This window comes from Mauremys mutica, chromosome 7 (genome assembly GCF_020497125.1).
Source record: "Mauremys mutica isolate MM-2020 ecotype Southern chromosome 7, ASM2049712v1, whole genome shotgun sequence".
Taxonomy (NCBI): domain Eukaryota; kingdom Metazoa; phylum Chordata; order Testudines; family Geoemydidae; genus Mauremys; species Mauremys mutica.
Window position 1 is genome coordinate 63,691,841 of NC_059078.1, and position 20,557 is coordinate 63,712,397.

Here is a 20,557-nt window from a genome sequence, read left to right on the forward strand (position 1 = left end):
GTCCCTCCGAAGCTTCTGTAATACTCGATGGACGAGCGGGAACGGAGGGAAGGCATAGAGGAGGTGATCCTTCCAGGAATACAGGAAGGCGTCCGACAGGGATCCCGGGGCGTGACCCCGGAACGAGCAGAACAGGTGGCACTTCCTGTTCGCCTTGGATGCGAATAGGTCTACTTGGGGAAACCCCCACCTGTGGAAGATTGTGTGCACGACGTCGGGACGGAGAGACCACTCGTGGGAGAAGAAAGACCTGCTGAGATGGTCGGCCAGCGTGTTCTGTACTCCCGGAAGAAAGGATGCTTCTAGGTGAATGGAGTGGGTCACGCAGAAGTCCCACAGGAGCATCGCTTCCTTGCAGAGGAGGGAAGAGCGGGCTCCGCCCTGCTTGTTCACGTAGAACATTGCTGATGTATTGTCCGTGAACACTGTCACACAGCGGCCTTGCAGGTGGGTGCAGAAGGTGCGACAGGCCAGACGGATCGCTCGCAGCTCGTGGACATTGATGTGCAGAGCGAGCTCCTGGGGCGACCACAGGCCTTGGGTGTGAAGATCGCCCAGGTGAGCTCCCCAACCGAGCGCTGAGGCATCCGTGGTCAGAGTGGCGGACGGGCGAGGAGGATGGAACGGGACTCCCGCACAGACAATCTCCGGGTCCAGCCACCAGGTGAGGGACTCGAGTGTTGGCCTGGAGACTGTGACCACCAAATCGATGGGATCTCGATGCGGCCGGTACACCGACGCGAGCCAAGTCTGGAATGGGCGGAGATGAAGCCGCGCGTACGTGGTGACGTACGTGCATGATGCCATGTGGCCCAGGAGGTGGAGGCAGGAGCGCACCGTCGTGGTCGGGAAGGAGACGAGGTCCCGGATGAGGGAGACCATCGTCTGATGTCGAGATCGCGGTAGGCAAGCCCGGGCCAGCGAGGAGTCGAGGACCGCTCCAATGAACTCTACCCGCTGCGACGGGATCAAGGTGGACTTCTCGGTGTTGATGAGAAGACCGAGCCGTCGGAAGAGGGACAGTATGTCTGTCAACTGGCCCATCACCAGTTGTCGAGACTGTCCGCGAACTAGCCAGTCGTCGAGATACGGGTAGACATGTATCCGACGACGGCGGAGGGCTGCGGCAACCACCGCCATGCATTTGGTAAAGACCCTCGGTGCGGTGGACAGCCCGAATGGCAACACGGCGAACTGGTAGTGGGCGTTGTTGACCACAAACCGGAGGTAACGTCGATGAGGAGGATAGATCGCGACATGGAAGTAGGCGTCCTTCATGTCGAGGGCGGCAAACCAGTCTCCCGGATCCAGAGAGGGAATGATGGTCCCCAGGGTGACCATGCGAAACTTGGGCTTGAGCAGGTACTTGTTCAGCTCGCGAAGGTCCAGGATAGGACGTAGCCCTCCTTTCGCTTTGGGGATGAGAAAATAACGGGAATAGAATCCCCTGCCCCGCCTGTCTTGAGGCACTGCCTCTATGGCACCCACGCTCAACAGAGTCTGGACCTCTTGTAGGAGGAATTGCTCGTGAGAGGGGTCCCTGAAGAGGGACAGGTAGGGTGGGTGGGAAGGGGGGGGCGAAACAAACTGAAGGCGGTATCCCGACTGGATTGTTTGAAGCACCCAGTTGTCCGTTGTTAACTGGGACCACGCCGAAAAGAAATGGGAAAGGCAGTTGTAAAATAAAGGGGAAGGATCCGGTAGGGAGAGTGATGGGCCGTCCTCGAGCGTCCCATCAAAAGGCCTGCTTGGCCCCCTGAGGGGCCTTGGAAGAGGCCTGGCCCTGGGTACGCCTATTGCCGGAAGGACGACGGCGGTTTGTGGTCGGTCGCCGGCTATTGTACGGCCGATAGCGTTGCTGGTAGAAGGGCCGGGAGGGTTGCTGCCGGAAGGACCTGCGCTGAGTTGCCGGCGTGTGCATCCATAGGGTGCGGATGGCAACGTGACCATCCTTTAGAGTCTGGATCCGGGAATCCGTCTTTTCGGAGAAGAGACCCTGCGTGTCAAACGGCAGGTCCTGCAGTGTGTATTGGACCTCCGGTGGCAGGGTGGAGGACTGCAGCCAGGCGATGCGCCGCATCGTCACGCCGGAGGCTAAGGTCCGAGCTCCGGAGTCCGCAGCGTCGAGGGCGGCCGTGATGGAGGACCTAGATGATCTCCTTCCCTCGTCCAACATCGCCGCGAACTCTTGGTGGGAGGCTGTTGGCAGGAGCTCCGTAAATTTCGCCAGGGATGCCATGATGTCGAAGACGTACCTGGCGAGGAGGACCATCTGATTGGCGATACGCATCTGCAGTCCGCCAGCAGAATAGACCTTGCGGCCTAGCAGGTCCATACGCCGCGCGTCCTTCGATTTGGGCGCAGGGGCAGGTTGGCCGTGCCTCTCCCTGTCGTTGACCGACTGCACGACCAACGAGTCCGGGGTCGGGTGAGTATATAGATACTCATAGCCCGTGGGAGGGACAGAGTATTTGCGCTCAACCCCACGGGCCGTAGGAGGGACGGACGCAGGCGTCTGCCAGAGTGTGGTGGCATTCTTTTGAATCGTCCGCACGAATGGCAATGCGACGCGGACTGGAACCTCTGCCCCAACGACATTCGTTATGGGGTCCTCGTCCTCCTGGACCTCCGCCACCGGTAGAGCCATAGCCGTCGCCACGCGGCGAAGTAGGTCCTGGTGCGCCTTCAAGTCTATGGGCGGAGACTCCTTGGTCGACGCTCCAGCCACCGCTTCGTCAGGTGAGGACGAGGAGGATAAGCCCTGGATGACCGCCTCCGACGATGGATCCGCTGCCTGCTCGTCAGGAGGGTCGGGCTGCGCGTGCCCCTGGGGTTCAGGCGGTATGGAACCCGCGCCTGGTGGCGAAGGGGCCGGTCGGCTGATTGTCGCCTCTGGTACCCTGCGCTCGGACGCCGGGGCTCTCGGGGGGAATGGCACCCCCTGAGCCTCATACTGGGCCCAGGGAACCCAGAAGCCCCACGGCTGTGTCCCCTGAGGATGACCCTGTGGGGTGGGCGGCAGGTGGCCGTAGCCGTCTGTCCCGGAAGTGACTGACGCGGGGCGGGATGGCCATGGAGGTGCCGAGGCGCTGACGGAGTGCGCCGCCGAATAAGGCAGTCTGTCCCCGGACGGCAGCGAAGATCGATGCTGGTCCGCTCGGTACCGGGATGGCGACCGGGAGCGACGTCCGTCACGGTGCCGGGAGCTCGACCGGTGCCAGGAGCTCGACCTGGATCCGGATCTGCGGTGCCGGGAGCGGCTGCGCGAGTCGCGGTGCCAGGAACGGTGCCGGGACAGAGACCTTCGCCGGTGCCGACGCGACGGCGACCTGGACCTGGTGCGACGCCGGGAGTGCGACCGGTACCGCGATGACGAGCGGTACCGGGACTGCGACCGACGTCGCGACGGCGATCGGTACCGCGATGGCGAGCGGTGCCGAGATTGCGAGCGACGGGATGGAGATCTGCCATGGGACCGGGAACGTGACCGGGACCGGGTGTGCCGTCCATGTTGTCTGTCCAGAGAGGGCGGCCGGGTCATTCTGGCCGGCTTTCCCGCCGACACGACAGCCCGCACCGGCGGTGCCGGGGGCCGGAGGCTCGGTGCCTCTATGAGCTGAATCATAGAATGTCTCCGGCGTAGATGGCAGCCGGGGCTCAACCACGGTCGGTACCGGGGAGCGTGGCGGCGCCGGACTCGACGGCCCTTGCGGCGCCGGAGTGAAAGGCCCGGTGCACGACTTGTGCACGGCCACCGCGGGGGCCGCAGGTGGCACAATCGTTTTCGCCGAGTCCTCAGCGCGGGCCTTAGCAAGCGCCTTCGCCAGCTTATGTCTTTTTGAAGGCGAGAGCGAGCGGTGCCGGGTCTTCGTAGCCGCCTTCTGAGGCTGTGGGGCCGCGGTGCCTGAGCGGCTTGGTGCCGCCGGTGCGCTCTGCACCGAGGAAGCTCGCGGTGCCGGCGCGGACGGTGCCGGGGGCTGGAGCGACGCTTCCATCAGGAGCTGCTTTAAGCGGATATCCCGCTCCTTTCGAGTTCGCGGTTTGAAGGTGGAACAGAGCGAACACTTATCTGTTCTATGTCCTTCGCCCAGGCAACGGAGGCAGGCGTCGTGCGGGTCTCCGACAGGCATAGGTCTCTGGCACAATGCGCAGGGCTTAAAGCCCGGTGCTTTGGGCATGAGCCCGCACCGGGGGGGGCAAAGGGGGAAACCCCCCCCTTTTAACCTTATCTAAACACTAACTATCTAACTAACAAAACTGTAAAAACTAATCACTAAACTAACTATGTACAAACAAGTAGCGAGAGCTAGGGTTGTGGAGGACAGAGAGCACTCCACAGTTCCAACTGTCCGTCACGGGCGGTAAGAAGGAACTGAGGAGCGGACGGGCCGGCTGGGGTATATATTCAGCGCCATAGCGGCGCCACTCCAGGGGGCGCCCAGCCGGCCCGCCGGAGTTGCTAGGGTAAAAAAGTTCCGGAGAGCCGTGCACGCACGGCGCGCACACCTAACTGGAATGCATAGGAGCAATCACTCGAAGAAGAACTAATAGATCGCAAAAAGGTATAATTAATGGGGAATCATTGTCCAGGAACAGTATTTCTATTGACATTCCACTGGGATCAGTTCTTGCCCCAACATTATTCAATACCTTTATCAATGACCTGGAAGGAAATATGAAACCATTGCTGATGACCTTTGCAAATGACAAATTGACAGGTGGTAATTACAAGGATAAAGCACTTATACAGGGCAATATAGGTAACTTGGTACAATCATACCACATGCATTTCAACACTTCATACATCTAGGAACTGAGACTGTAGATTACAGTACAGGATGAAGACTTTATTCTGGAAGGCAGGATTCTGAAAGGGATCTTGTGATCATGGCGAATAAGCAGCTGAGTATGAGCTCCCAATGCAGTGTTCTAAGGTGGCAAAAGCAATTTGTGGCTGTATTAGTTGAGGAACAGCAAGGAGGAGTAGGGAGATGATACTACTTCTGTATGCAGCATTGGTGAGACTTTTACAATTCTGACAGTTCTGATGCCACATTTCAAGAAAGATGCTGGCAAACTGGAGATTTCAGACAAGAGCCACAAGAATGCTTTGTGTCTGAAATATCTGTCTGAGAGTGAGAGACTAAAGGAGCTCAACCTATTTATCTTATTAAAAAGAAGTTCAATCACAGTCTATACTTACTTATACAGGCAGAAGACAGCTGATAGTGGAGGGATATTTAAACTAGCACACAAGGGAAAAATAAGAGCCAATGACTAAGTTCAGGCCAGAAAACCTGGAAAAAAGGCACAAATGTTTAACAATTAGTGTAATTAACAAATGAAAAATGTAACCAAGGAGTGTGCTGGGTTCTCCATTGCTTGGCGGATATTAATCAAGGCTGAGAGTGTTTCTAAAAGATATGTTATAGCTCGAATACAAGTTGTTGTCTTAGGGTATGTTTACACTGCCGGAGTTACATCACCGCTCAGAGAGTGCTGAAGGAAAACCACTGTTGTGTGTTCACATTGACAGCTGCCTGCATAATAGCATGTTCAGACTTGCGGCACTTACAACAGTATTCAGAGCGGTGCACTCTGGGCAGCTATCCCACAGAGCATCTCTTCCTTTTCTGCCGCTAAGAGTTGTGGGAAGGCGGAGGGGGTCGTGGGGCATCCTGGTCCTGTCCCAATGTCCCATGATGCATTGCTTCGCATCCCAGCAATCCCTGTGCTTCCGTCCACATTTGGCGCCAACTTTCAACGGTTTGTGTACTGCACACTCTGCCTCTCCGAGCTGCAGGAATGGATCCCGCACTGTTGACTAATACGCTGCTCGTTCTCATTAACACATCACAAGTGGCAGTGGAGTTATTCCTTAAACTACAAAGGCAAGAAGAGTTCAACATTGATCTCGCCAGGCATAGTAGCTACAACACGAGATTGCTTGTGGTATTCATGGAGGTGCTGACCACAGTGGAACACTGCTTTTGAGCTCGGGATCACATCATCATGCACATCTGGGATGACGAGCAGTGGCTGCAGAACTTTCGCATGATGAAAGCCACACTCATGGGACTGTGAGATGAGCTCGCCCCAACCCTGTGGCGCAAGGACACAAGAATGAGAGCTCCCCTGTCGCTGGAGAAGCACATGGCAATTGCACTGTGGAAGCTGGCTACTCCAGACTGCTACCGATCAGTCGCTAAACAGTTTGGAGTGGGAAAGCCAACTGCTGGACAGAAGTGTGCAGGGCCATTAATCTCATCCTGCTCCGAAAGACTGTAACTCTGGGCAACGTGCATGACATTGTGGATGGCTTTGCACAAATGGGTTTCCCTAACTGCAGAGGAGCAATAAATGGCATGCATATTCCAATTCTGGCACCAGACCATCTAGCCACCGAGTACATTAATCGGAAGGAGTATTTCTCTATGGTTTTCAAGGTGCTTGTGGATCACCGTGGGCGTTTCAGACATTAACAGAGGCAGAGGTGCATAACGTATGCATCTTTCGGAACACTGTCCTGTTCAGGAAGCTGCAAGCAGGGACTTTCTTCCTGGACCTGAATATCACTGTAGGGAAAGTCAACATGCCTATTGTGATCCTGGGAGACCCTGCCTCTTAATGCCGTGGCTCATGAAACCATACACGGGGAACCTTGGCAGCAGCAAACAGCAGTTCAACAAGAGGCTGAGCAAGTGCAGAGTGACTGTTGAGTGTGCTTTTGGCTGTTTAAAGGCCTGCTGTTACTGCCTATATAGGAGGCTGGACCTGGCCGATAACAATATTCTTATGCTTACAGCCATGTGCTGTACACAGTGGTGAGCTGGAGCGGGTTCCCACCAGTTCCCAAGAACCGGTTGCTAAAATTAGACCACCGTGGAGAACCGGTTGTTAAAGGGCCAGGGGGTGGGCAAAGAACTCCGGTCCATGGGCTAGACCATCCTGTTGCTCCCAGGATCCCCAGCTGGGAAGGCTGGGGTTCCCCTGACTCCTCCCCCGTTTCCCCCCCAGCTGCAGTGTGGCCAGCTGCCGGCACCAGCTGAGCAGCTCAGCTGAGCTCCTGAGTCGCCCTGCTGCTTTGAGCTGCAGGCAAGGTAAGGGGGCGGGCTGCAAGCTCCAGGGTCGCTGGCGGGGGGCAATTTTCCCCAGGCCCTGCAGGGGCTCCCGGTCCCACGAGTATGTCTCCCCACGCCCCGGCCCCTCCCCCGCTTCCCCCCACCTTAAATCAGAACTTTTTATAAGGAACCAGTTGTTAAGATTTTGGCAGCTCATCACTGGCTATACACCCCATAATATTTGTGAAGGGAAGGGTGAAAGCTTCACTCAAGGCTGGACTGCTGAGGCTCAGTGCCTGGAGGCTGAATTTGAACAGCCAGAGACTAGGGCTATTAGAGAGGCACAGCACGGGGCCATAAGGATCAGGGATGCCTTGAGGAAGCAATTTGAAGCTGAAAGCCACTAATATTTGTTGCTATGCTCAGGAGTGCAGTGCTTGTAATGCTAGGAGGTGATTGTGACTGGTGCAGACGATGCACTATGAAGGTTTAAGAAAACTGCCTGTTGCTTTGCAGGGCTCTGTTTGCTTTCAATTAATGGAATAAAGATTGCTTTCAAACCAAAACAATTCTTTTCTTAAACAACAACCGGAGGGGGGAGAGAGAGAGAAACAAAAAACCACATCAGCACTGTGGGGGATGGGGGAAGGGAGGGTCCCAGGAGGAGGTGGGGTCCCAGGACAGTTAAAGATTTCTATATGTCCAGGTATCACATGCAACCTTGTCCTTTGGGGTACAGTGCAGCAGGTACCAATTTCAGCAGAACTAAACCGCAGAGGGAGTGTAGTGGGTACTGGGAGTCCGCAAGGCTGGACTGTGACAGGGCAGGAGTGGAATGTAGCGGGTACAGACTGGAGCCAGAAGGTTCATAAAAAAGTGTGTTGGCAGTGACTGGGGGGCGCATGGGAAAGAGTTTTGTGACAGTGGCTGTAGGGGAGGGCAGGTGTGGAGCTGCTCGGTTTGCAGTGATAGTAGTGACTAGAGCATGTCCACTTGGCGCTCCATAACATTTAAAAGCCACTCTGTAGCGTTGTTCCGGTGTGCTACGTTCTCCTTTCGGTCCCTCTTCTCACTGTCCTGCCACTCCTTCAATTCTTGGTTTTTGGCTGCAGAGTGCATCATGAAATCAGTGTTCCAGGACTGTACTGTACACTAGGCTGATGGCTCTTGTGGAGAGCCAACACTGTAGTGGGGGCCTTTATAATCATTTCTGTCCTCACATTTTCCACAGGCTGTGTTCAGTATAGAAGATATCTCGCTGCTGAGGAGCAGCAGGGAATCAAGGGAGGGTCTTATCCAAGACTGCAGCTCCCGCCCTGGCCCTTATGCAGCTCACCTGTGTGCAGCAATGGTCGCTCCCCTCCAGTGACAGGCAAGAAACAAACCAACTCTGCCAAAGAACCTGCGGCAGCAGATTTCCCAGTATCTCCATCAGAGTTTCCTGGAGATCTGTGAGGCAGATTCCCGTGAAGTGAGGGAGTCAATCAACACCCTGTTCTGCTGCTCAGACTAGGCATATGGTGGTACGTGCATATGGTGGTGCGTGCATCATACAGACACAAGCCTGCTTTCTGCAACACTCCTGCCTCCAACAACTCGCTTCAGCGATTCCCAAAATCAAAGCCACTTACCAGGGGCCTCTGCTCCTGTTTGCGCTTCGCCAAGCTCTGACAGCTGTGACTGGCTAGCCTCCTCCAGGGTAGAAAAGAGTTCCTGGCTGCATGCAGCTCTGACCTCTGAGTCAAGCTCTGCCTCTGGGTCCCCCTCCGCATCCTCGTCCAAGATTTCCTCCTCCTGGCTCGGTCCACTCTTGACTGGCACGTGAGCCACCAAAGTATCCACTGTGGCCTTCACAGCGGAGGTGGGGTCGCCACCGAGTATTGCGTCCAGCTCTTTGTAGAACCGGGAGCTCATGGGCACAGCACTGGAGCAGCGGTTTGCCTCATGCACCTTGTGGTAGGAGATCCGAAGCTCTTTCACTTTGACTCTGCACTGCAGTGTGTCCCGGTCATGGCCCCTTTCTGTCACGCATCGTGAAATCTGCCCGTAGGTGGTATAATTCCTACAGTTGGAGCACAGCTGGGACTGGACAGCCTCCTCTCCCCAAATGCTGATGAGGTCCAGAAGCTCGGCATTGCTCCAAGAGACCACTGCACGCGTCACCAAGCAAACAGGAAGGGGACTTACAAAATTCCAAGGAATTCAAGGGGTGGGGCTCACAGTTGGTCACCTGAGGGCAGGGCAGTAGAGTTCAAACCGATGACCAGAAAGGCAAGAGCAGGCATTGTGGGACACCTTCTGGAGGTCAACTGCAATGCTGTAATCAACCAGGGTGTCTACACTGGCACCGCAGTGCTGTAGCCCCAGTGCAGTAAGCTGTACGCCTCTCATCGGAGTGGTTTTTTTTACAGCACTGCAACTGTGAGATTTCTGCGCACTAAGTAGCTTGGCAGCATGTACACCTCAGGAATTACACCGCAGAAAGCTGCTTTACTGTGCAGAAACTTGTCAGTGTAGACAAGGCCTAAGATACAGGAGTCACTAGGCTCCATGAATTGCATTATTCAGGTGGTCAGACTAGATTATCATGAATCGCTTCTGGTATTAATAATCTATTAAAAGCTTAATATATTCCCTGGGGTATATTTAAGTGAGGAAGGTCGCAGAACAAACTTGTTCTTGAGTTTCAGTGGCATAAACAGCTGCAAAAAAAATAAATAAAAATAAGGACACAAAAGTGGCTTCCCATTTGTGCTAGAAATACAGGCAGGCACATCAAAGGAGACACTTGTGACCCAACATGGCTAAAGCACGTCTGCATTTTGTTGTGTAGATAAGACCCCTAACTATGTGCTCAATCCACATTAAAGTTTTGAGTAATTAGTGTCAGGAAACAGTCACAAAACACAGGCCTAATAACGCAATATCCTTCCTCTCAAACTGGCCCAAAAGGAAGTCCCAGAAGCTCTGCAGGAAATCATGTGACAACCAAATCTTTTATGGGGAGCAAATTCTACTATCCCTCAGAAAGGATTCCAAATGCAACCAGTACTTAAGAAACTATTATCCCAGGCAACTAATCTCATTACCCAATGCTCAGTGTCCAACCTCCCATTTCTGAGTAAAGAACTGTCTCCCACTCCACTGCCAATATCCTGGATCTCTCCCAATAAAGCTTCAGGCCAGGGCACGACAGAGCTGATGCTGCGGACATGCTGATGACTGCTTCTTATCACTGGATTTTGGTGTATAGCCATACTCTAACTGCTGGATCTGTAAGGCCTTGCATACTGTCAGTCATAGAATGCAGCTGTCCTATCTCAGAGACACAGCAGAGGTGTGCAACAGCACACCCAAAAAACAACAACATTCCAAATCTTCCTTTTAGACCAAAGCACAAGAGTCATGATGGGAAACTGTCTTTCATCTTCAGAGCCCACACTTATGGAGTACCATAGGGATCCATACTATTGATAGATGGATTGCACGGAGCCATTAGGTAAAATCATAGGGCCTTATGGACTCAGCAATACCTGGATAATATCCAGCTATCCAAATACTGAAGGAAACAGTAGTGCCGGATGAAGAGACAATGATGAAACTAAACCTGGTTTGGATGGAGGCAATACTGGTGGAGTAAATTGCTTCAAAGAACTTTGTACCAGCATATTACCTCTCCTCAGATAGTTAAGTCTATAGACATAATCCTGGACCCATCATAAATCTCTGGCTGCGGAAAGATCCTCTCCCATCTACGCTTGTCTCAGCTTGTCAGACTCAGGCCCAGCCACAAGTAACCTGAGCATTTGTGACCTTTCAACTAGATTACCGGAGCAATGTATCTAGAAATGAATTCACCGACATAAGGCTCCAACTGATTCAAACTGCAGCAGCTCACCTTCTTAGCAACACAAACACTCAGAAGGACATCACTCCGGAGCCTGGCTCCTGCACTGGCTCAATTTAAATGAGTCACATCAATGGGTCCTGCCTTCAAAACTCCTCCACAGAAACACCCGGCTACCTAAAGGAACATCTCAGCCATAGGAACCACTGTTGACTGTATCCTTTTAAGGTCCTGTTTCAACACCAAAGTCATACTCTAACCATGACTGGGGACACAACTGTATGTTAAGTGGTTCCATGTGATATGGCTGAACTTGTTGGGTAGATGGGCCTAGAACAGGGGTCGGCAACCTTTCTGAAGTAGTGTGCCGAGGCTTCATTTATTCACTCTAATTTAAGGTTTCACATACCAGTAATACAGTTTAATGTTTTTTAGAAGGACTCTCTCTACAAGTCTATATATTATATAACTAAACTAGTGTTGTATTGTAAAATAAACAAGGTTTTCAAAATGTTTAAGCTTCATTTAAAGTTAAATTAAAATGTTGATCTTATGCCACCGGCCCGCTCAGCCCACTGCTGGTCTGGGATTCTCTTCACCTAGGCTGGCAGCAGGCTGAGCGGGGCCTGCAGCTGGGACCCCAGCTGGGAAGGGTCCAGCAGCCAGAACCCCAGACCGGCAGCAGGCTGTGCGGGGCTGGCAGTCGGGACCCCAAACCAGCAGTGGGCACTGCTGCTCAGGGGTTCCATTGGCCAGCTCCTGCCAGCCGGGATCCCGGCTGCCAGACCCACTCACCCCGCTGCTGGTCTGGGGTCCCGGCCCTGCCCACATACAGTGGGTACCTACCTTCTCCCTGATTCTGGCCCATTCTCTTCCTCTCTCTGCACTGAGAACAGGGCTGGGGATGAAGGGTCTGGCCAGGAGCTAGAATGAGGGAGGGGGTTGAGGCAGGAGGTTTGGGTGTGGGGGCACTTACCTGGGCAGCTCCAATTTGGTGTGCGGGGTACAGGTGGGAGTGGGGGGGGGGGAGCAGGAGCTCCCATTTGGTGCTCAGGGTGGGGGTGGGGATGTGTGGGGTGCATGGGATGGGGGGGTGCAAGAGTCAGGGCAGAGGGCAGGGGGCATGTGAGGGGGAGTGCAAGTGTCAGGGCGGGGGGGCTGGGTATGTGTGGGGTTGCCAGAGTCAGGGCTGGGGTCATGGGGGGGTGAAGGAGTCAATAGAGGGCTGGGTGCGTAACAGGAAGGTACAGGGCTCAGGGCAGGGGCCTGGGGTGTGTGTGTTGGGGCAGGGCTCAGGGCAGAGGGCTGGGTGTGGGGGGGGGGGGTCAGGACTCAGGGCAGAGGGCTGGCCCCCCTCAGAAGCTCCAACCCCCCCATTCCTTGTCCCCTGACTATCACCTCCTGGGACCCCTGCCCTTAACGGCCCCCCAGGACCCTATCCCCTATCTAAGCCTCCCTGCTCCTTGTCCCCTGACTGCCCCCCTAGGACGTTATCCCCTACCCGTCCCCTGACTGCCCTGACTCTTATCCACACCCCCGCTCCCAGACAGACCCCCCCGGACTCCCATGCCTATCCAACTGCTCCCCGCCCCCTAACAGGACTCCCAGAACTCCCGATCCATACAACCCCCCCCGCTCCCTGCCTGCCCCAACCCCTCTCCACACCCCTGCCTCCTGACAGCCCCCCCGAGAACTCCCGACTCATCCAATCCCCCCAGCTCCTTGTCCCCTGATCACCCCCTCCAGAGACCCCCACCCACCCTAACTGCCCCCCCAGGACCCTCCTTGCTCCCTGTCCCCTGACTGCCCTGACCCCTATCCACCCCTCACCCCCTAACAGACCCCAGGATTCCCATGCCCCATTCACCTCCCCTGCTCCCTGACTGCCCCCTCCAGAGACCCCCACCCCTAGCCACCCCCCCTCGTAATCCCACCCCCTATCCAACCCACCCTGCTCCCTGTCCCCTGACTGCCCCCACCCCTTATCCAACCTCCCCCGGCCCCGGACCCCTTACCATGGGGCTCCAAGCACAGCCAGATATGCTGCCCCGCAGGCGCGCGCAGCCCCGCCCCTCAGAATGCTTTGTGCATGGCAGCAGAGCTCTGGTTGAGCAGCGCGCAGCCCTGGCCCCCAGAGCGCTGCACGCACGGCAGCATGGCTCCAGGGAAAGGGGGAGAAGGCAGAGGAGGGGCCGGCGGCTTGCTGCGCTCGACTGGACGCTCTGGCCCAGGAGCGTGGACCCTGCAGCTTGCTGCACCGGCAGGATTTTTAATGGCACACTGGAGTTGCAGCAGGCCACAGTGTGCCATTAAAAATCGGCTCGCATGCCGTCTTTGGCACGCGTGCCATAGGTTGCCGACTCCTGGCCTAGAATGACACTGCAAAAATCGACTTAGGCCAGGTTTAGGTTCTGAAAATAAATCTAGTTTAAAAAGGCCTCCCATCAATAGAAATGTTTCCATGGAAACCTTTTCCCTCTTCTAGTCTCACAAAAGCTTTTTTAAAGGAACACAACATGTTCTGCAGCATTTGTAGCCTGAACATTGCAGATTCATGCCCAAAGGCAGTGTGGGCACAGATTAGAAACCGACTTGCCCATTTTTATTGTTTAAGCAGTCATGTGCAGTGAATATGATATTTTCAAATTCTGTCAGCTAAGATGTTATTAGTAACAAATAAGGAAATTAAAAAAAAAATCTGTGCATCTCCCAGCACCGCTTTTTATTCTCCAGGGAACTGGAAGTTACAGTGGCAAAGTGACAGAAGAATCAAGCGTTCAGTACTTAATTGGTTTGTCAAGTATCTTGGCCTCTACACTAAATGAACTTGGCTATTAAGTTTACTGCAACTTCTGAAACCTGTAAACAGCCAAGTAAAAGCCTTTGAATGTAGGAAGGAGTGTACAGCTGTCCTCAGCAAGCTGTTCTTATTTTGCTACCGCAGACACTCAATCAAACCTATAATTTAAGGTGATCTGCAAAAAATGTAAGTCACCTAATTTATGCCATTTTTGCTTCTTTACACTGTACGTATATTTTCTTCTCTCCCCGCAAAAGGCAGATGCAGTGCTTGTTTTACCTTTAGAAATAACAAGGTTTCACTTTCTGCTTTTGATAAAGGTGTTTCCTTAAAGAGCCAAAGAACTGGAAAAAGAGCTCTCAGCCCTAAGCAGAAAAGGCAGATCTTCAGAGATCTTCCTTCTCAACTGTTTGTCAGACATTTCAGTTAAATATGAGTTTAATTAAAATTTTAGATAAACTGACTAAAAACCCTTTCCTCTCGGTTGGCTCAGGAATTGCTTCCTTCGCAGTACCACAACCCTACTGGCTCTCCAGATAAAAATGGATAGCAAAGATCCAAATTTTGCAATTAAACACTTCTAAACAGCTAAAAAAGGGTAAACACTCCCCCCTCACACACACACACTTCTTCACCCAGCAAATTTAAGCTTGCACATTTTTCTTTAGGAACATAGCAATTTTCACACTGGATCTGACTTTACTCCTGGGGGAATTCTGCACCACTGCGCAAGGCAGAATTTTACAGAAATTAATGTTGTGTGTGCAGAATTTCCTTTTTTCCCCACAGAAATGGGCTGCAGAGATGTTGGTTACCATCAGGGGCCGCTGGATCCGGCAGAGCCCAGCTCACAAATAGAAGACAAGGCTGGGGGAAGGTGGAGTGGACTGGAAGGTTCCCAGCAGCTGCAGTTTCCAGCATGCCCTGAAGGAAGGAGGCGGTGGCACACAGGAAACTCTGTGCAAGCCCGGGACTAGTATCAGGCTGTTTCTCCTCTGGATCCCTGGGTAGGAGGTGAGTATGTCTGGGCTGGGGAAGGCCCCATAGCTGGAATCTGAGGGATGTGAAGGCTCCAGGATGGGACCAGGGATGAGAGGTTTGGGGTGCAGGAGGGTGCTCCGGGTTGGGACCAATGTGTTCAGAGGGCAGAAGGGGGATCAGGGCTGGGGCAGGGACTGGGGCACAGGGCAGGCTCAGGGGTGCAGGCTCCAGGCAGCACCTACCGCAAGCAGCTCCCAAAACCATGTCCCCCTTCTGGCTCCAAGGTGCGGCCAGGCGGATCTGCACGCTGCTCCATCCGCAGGCACCGCCCCTGCAGCTCCCATTGGCCAGGAACCACAGCAAATAGGAGCTGCAGGGGCAGCACCTGTGGATGGGGCAGCGTGCAGAGCGGCCTGGCCACCCCTCCACGTACTATATAGGAGCTGGAGGGGGATCATGCTGACTGCTTCCTGGAAGACACATGGAGCGGGGCAAGCCCCCGACCCCACTCCCCAGTGGGCGCTGAGGGCTGGATTAAATGGTCTGATGAGCCAGATGCGGCCCATGGGCCATAGTTTGCCCACTCGTCATAAGGGTTTCTTTAACAAAACAGACAAAAAATTCCCCCAAGAGTAGAGAGTTGCAGACATAGTTGCTGACAGGTATTTTGAAATAAATTACCAAAATAACACGAACTGGTGTGATTATATAGTGTTATATAAAATTTGCAGAATTTTGCAGTTTTAAAATATTGTGTGCAGAATTTTTATTTTTTTGGTGCAGAATTCCCCCAGGAATATGACTTGTAGTCTGGTATCTTATCTCCAAGAGAAGCCAGTGCAGGTATTTCAGAGAAAGATGTAAGAACATTTGGACTGGCTACTTATGGAAAAGCATCTTGCAGAGGGAGTTCTTGCCTTAACACAACTACTGACTAGCTGGGGTATGCACAAAAGGTGAGAACTCACACACTAGGCTATCCCAAACCTTCCACATTTGAGAGTGAAATCTGTCACGTCATCTCTACCCAAACAGGATTTTAATAGTTAGAGAAAACTCCCTTGAGCTCCTGAGTTATGGGACTGTTAAAACTTTTTCCCAATGTAAAAAAAATATTCTAGACACAATCTGCCCTTCCCCACAAACAGGCATAAAAGTAGCTTAGATACAGCCTTGTTTACTTGGGCAGGGGGCAGGACTTTGATCAGAAAGTACAGCCTCAGCTCTTGCTTAATCTACTGAAAGGTGGCAGGAACAGACAAGAATAAACACACAATTTCAATGAGGCCAGCAAGACTGTGCACTTCTAAATAGTCATCTCACAGAACCCAAATGAAGTTTGTCAGCTTGTGGGTTTTAGCAGGGCAAGGAAATTAACTTTCCCTTTGGTGCCAACAGTTGCTCCAGGGTGCAGCACTATCTAGAATAGTGTTAAGGAGCCTTTCTCTAAGTTCCTCATCCAGCCCAGGTGTCTAAACATCCTTCTGCTGGACTAAACTGGACACTTCCTAGAACAGGATTCTCAAACACGTGGCCCAGAGTTATTTCCTGCAGCCTGCCATAGGTGCTGACTCCACCAGCAGCCAAGCTCCCCTCACCCCCCTGAGCACTCCACGTCCCCACTCCACCTACTTTCCAGCACTTCCTGCCACCAAACAGCTGTTTGACGGTGCTTAGGACTTTCCAGGAAGGAGGAGGGAGAAGCAGGGACACAGCGCACTCAGGAGAGGAGGCAGAGGCGGGGCCGGGATTTGGGGAAGGGGTTGGAAGAGGCTGGGCAGGGAAGACATTGTTAGCTGGATCAAGTATCAGAGGGGTAGCTGTGTTAGTCTGGTTCTGTAGAAGCAGCAAAGAATCCTGTGGCACCTTATAGACTAACAGATGTTTTGCAGCATGAGCTTTCGTGGGTGAATACCCACTTCTTCGGATGCAAGCAGTGGAAATTTCCAGGGGCAGGTGTATATATAAGCAAGCAAGAAGCAAGCTAGAGATAACGAGGTTAGATCAATCAGGGAGGATGAGGCCCTGTTCCAGCAGCTGAGATGTGAAAACCAAGGGAGGAGAAACTGGTTCTGTAATTGGCAAGCCATTCACATTCTTTGTTTAGTCTTGAGCTGATGGTGTTAAATTTGCAGATGAACTGGAGCTCAGCAGTTTCTCTTTGAAGTCTGGTCCTAAAGTTTTTTTCTTAGCTGGATCAGCAAAACATAACCCACCTCTGGCTCTGCTGCTGCCAGCTCCCGCACAGGTGCTCTGGGGAGGAGGGCAGGCAGGCTGGCTCTCGGAGCTGCTGTTTAAGGCAGTGTTTACAATCACTCTCGCTTTGGGGGTGGGGATGTTTGATGTGTGCACTTCAATGAGCCATTTCCAGTTCTCTGAAGTTTACCCAGTAAAACTGCCCAAGCTTGACAAACAGCCTTGCAGCTCCTTGCTCCCAACCAAGCCATTGAGCCTGCTCTTCCTGCATCCCCAATCCTCTCCTCCAGCTGTACGCCAACTCACACCAACCCTCGGCCAGACCCTTTGCCACTTTTCAAATCTCCCCTCCCTAAAGGGAGGGCCACACACATCCACTATTGAAATCCATCCCCATTGATCCCATGCAGTGTGAAAAGCTGAGTGGAGAAGGGAGCCGGGAAAGCAGCAGCAGCCCTTTTCCTTTAACACTGGGAGGGAGGGAAAGGGAATCAGAGAGAAGTATTTTTTGGGGGGAGAGGGGGGAAAGACAGGGATTTTGGATTTTCCAGTTTACAAAAGCCAAGCCTGTTCCCCACACCTCTCACCCTCAACAATGCCTGGGTGGGAAAGAAATCCCCAACTCTCCTAGGGGACATGGACACTTCAACACAGGTGCTGACTGCTGAGTAAATTTGCTGAATAGAGGCCTACAGCTCCAAGCATGCTCTACTCCACTTTGCACGGAGCTGCCGCCTTAGAGACAGAGCAAGGCATGCTGTCAGTAGTTGGGAAGAATGTTTGTTAAAAGTGGCAACGTATTTTGTATGAATAGTTATTTTAAAAAGTTCCTGCCATTACAGATATGTTGAGACTCTTAGTGTAGATCAGGGGTGGGCAAACTTTTTGGCCAGGTGTGGCCCAGCCAATGCCCCCCTATCCGACCACCCTCCATTCTCACCCCGACAGCCCCCCGACTCCTGCCCCATCCACCTCTCCCCCGCTCCCTGACCGCACCTGGAACCCCTGCCCTTGACTGCCCCCCACAACCCCTCCTCTCATTCCTGACTGCCCCCCTGGGACCTCTGCCCCATCCAACCATCCCTTTTCCCTGACTGCACCTGGAACCCCGACTCCTAACTTCCCCCCACTGCCCCATCCAACCCCCCTCTTCTCCTGACTGCCCCTCCGGGACCCCTACCCCCATGCTCTCCACCCTCTGACCGCCCCACTCCCTATCCACACCCCCACCCCAAACTCCCCTGCCTCCTTACCACGCTGCCTGGAGCACAGGTGGCTGGCGGCGCTACAGCCGCGCCGCCCGCAGCACCAGGACAGGCAGCCACACCACCACGCAGCACAGAGCACCGGGTCAGGCTGCAGCTCCGCAGCTGTGCTGCCCCAGGAGCTCACAGCCTCGTCGCTCAGAGTGTTGTGCCAGCAGTGCAGTGAGCTGAGGCTGTGGGGAAGGGGGAACAGCAGAGAAGGGTGCGGGGGCTAGCCTCCCAGGAGCCGGGCAGGAGAGTCCTGCAGGCTGGATGTGGCCAGTGGGCCGCAGTTTGCCCACGTCTGGTGTAGATCATCATCAGTGTTACTGACCACATAAGAAATAGTTACACATGTTTATATTTTATTAAAACCCCTCTTTGCATTAGTTTTAAAAATGTTAATACACTGACTTCTAATTGCATACTATACAACTTCATTTTTGACTGTACTTTTGTATCATTGTATGAAAAGGTTTCAGTGATGCAGCCCTCAGGCCAATGTACTAGTCCTCATGGGGCCCTCACGGTGATTTGAGTGTGAAATCCCTGTCCTAGAACAATATGGGACAAGCTAGTCCTTTCCTGACTGAGGGCTTCTGGGATGACTAGCCCGGTGCAAATCAGAAGAGTGGTAGAAACCAAAGGGCCCCTTCAGGAATGGCAGAGAACCAAAAGCTTCCCACTTCTAGTCTTTAGGGTGGGAAGGGGAGAAGCTAGTCCTCTATTTTTGCAGAATCTATGCTTTTCCTTTGTTTGAAAGAGTGACATTTCTACTGGCTGAGACTGCAAAGACTCAGGTGTAACAAATGCACAGTCTTGTCTTCCTGTATCTGCAGACAAGACAGCATTAGGACTTCTGCAACTGCTGCTCAGAATTTTGCTAAGCAGCCGCAGAATGAAGTTGTCAAGTTTCTGGGTAAGTCTCTCTCTGGCTGCTCAGAACTATAGGCAGCAGTGAAATTATTCACAGGGGAAGAGAGCGCAAAACCACAGCAGCTTAGGGACTGGATAGAAAGTGTCTGTGTTCACAAGAGTCAGCCTAAGAAACCCACAGCTGACAAATGAGGCTATCAAGAAACTGGTGTAACGATTGCCTGTCTCAGCAAGCACCAATAGACAGCCATACTAGAACATGTCCCCCAGGACATTTCACCTTCAGCTTGTGAGATATTAAAGAGCTCTTACTATTAATATGCTCACACTTTTCCACACAGCACCACACCACCATACTCTTCATCGTGATTAAAAATGCCCCAGCGAGAATAAACTAAAACACAGCTGCACTTCCTAAGTACAGACCTCAGCAGCCAGGAGTCTGGATGGCTGCTTTAGTCGACCCACCTGCTACAAATCAGAGTCTGGGAGTTTCTCCACAAGACCTACTAAAACTCTGGAGAACATCGAGTACTGCTATTGTACTTCTCATCCTGCAATGCTAAGAAGCTGTTTTATTGCGGTGTCCATGCTCGGAGGCTCCCCGCTCGCAGGGTCCTTGGGCCCGGGGTCCAGCCGCGGGGGTCTCAGCGCAACGTTACCCACCCTCAGCACTAACGGGTGGGGCAGCAGCGCGTTACACGGCCCGCTCCGCCTCGGGCTCGCTTTCTGAAGCGGACAGAAACGGTCCTGCCGCTCTCAACACCAGCCCGGGGGCAGGCGGCTGCCGAGCGGCCCTTGCCGGCGCAGCAGCTCTCTCGCTCCTCCGGAGCCGTGTCCCCGGCCGCCCCCAACGCCCCGCAGGCACAGCCCGGGGCCCGCCAGGACCGCAGCGAGGAGCCCCAGCCCCGCCCCGGAGCAGCGGCTGCCTGGCCAGGCATGCGGGGGAGGGGGGGGGGCTCTGCCGCCTCCCCAGCAGCGGCCCGGGCCCGTGGCGAGCCGTGGGGCCAGCGCGCTCCCGGAGCCAGGCGTGTGGGGGTCTCGCTGCCGCCCCCCCCCCGTACCTACTCAGCGCCGCCCCTCACGAGCCGCCGGACACGTCGCTCCCACGCACGCGCAGGTAACGCCGCTCGCTTCCACCGCCTACCAGCCAACCACCGAACAGCAGGGCTCAGGTACGGAAAGGCAGCGAGAACAAAATACTTGTCGTCACGAATCCGCGTAGTACCAGGAGCCCCCGCCTCCATCCGACGCGGAGGTGGATGGTGTCACAGTGGGGGGCGGGGCTCAGTGCTGGGGGAGGGGCTGGGCCGGGCCGTGTCACACTGTGGGACAAGGGTCAGCGCTGGGGGTGGGGGGTGGTGCTGGTCTGGACAGCGCGGGGGCAGCGCTCAGTGCTGGGGTTGCGGGGCGGGGCTCAATGCTGGGGGCAGGGCAGTGCCACAGTGCGGGGCGGGCTCAGTGCGGGACTGGGCAGTGTCACACTGTGGGTAGCTGAGAGGTGGAGCTCAGTGCTGGGCCCTGTCACACTGTGGGACAAGGGTCAGTGCTG

At 54.0% G+C, this 20,557-nt stretch overlaps 1 protein-coding gene across 2 annotated transcripts in view; it reads right to left on the reverse strand.

Moving 5' to 3' along the window:
- The window catches only part of LOC123373907 (erlin-1-like), a 65,761-nt gene extending 45,542 nt beyond the window's left edge, over window positions 1–20,219 (reverse strand). Inside the window, exon 1 of one of the 2 annotated variants that reach the window (XM_045023164.1) lies at window positions 20,074–20,219. The gene's annotated coding sequence lies outside the window, so the exon portion shown is untranslated. Of the gene's footprint in view, window positions 1–20,069 lie in introns of both variants that reach the window. The other variant, XM_045023163.1, reaches the window with a different exon arrangement.
- Between the last annotated feature and the right edge of the window lie 338 nt (window positions 20,220–20,557).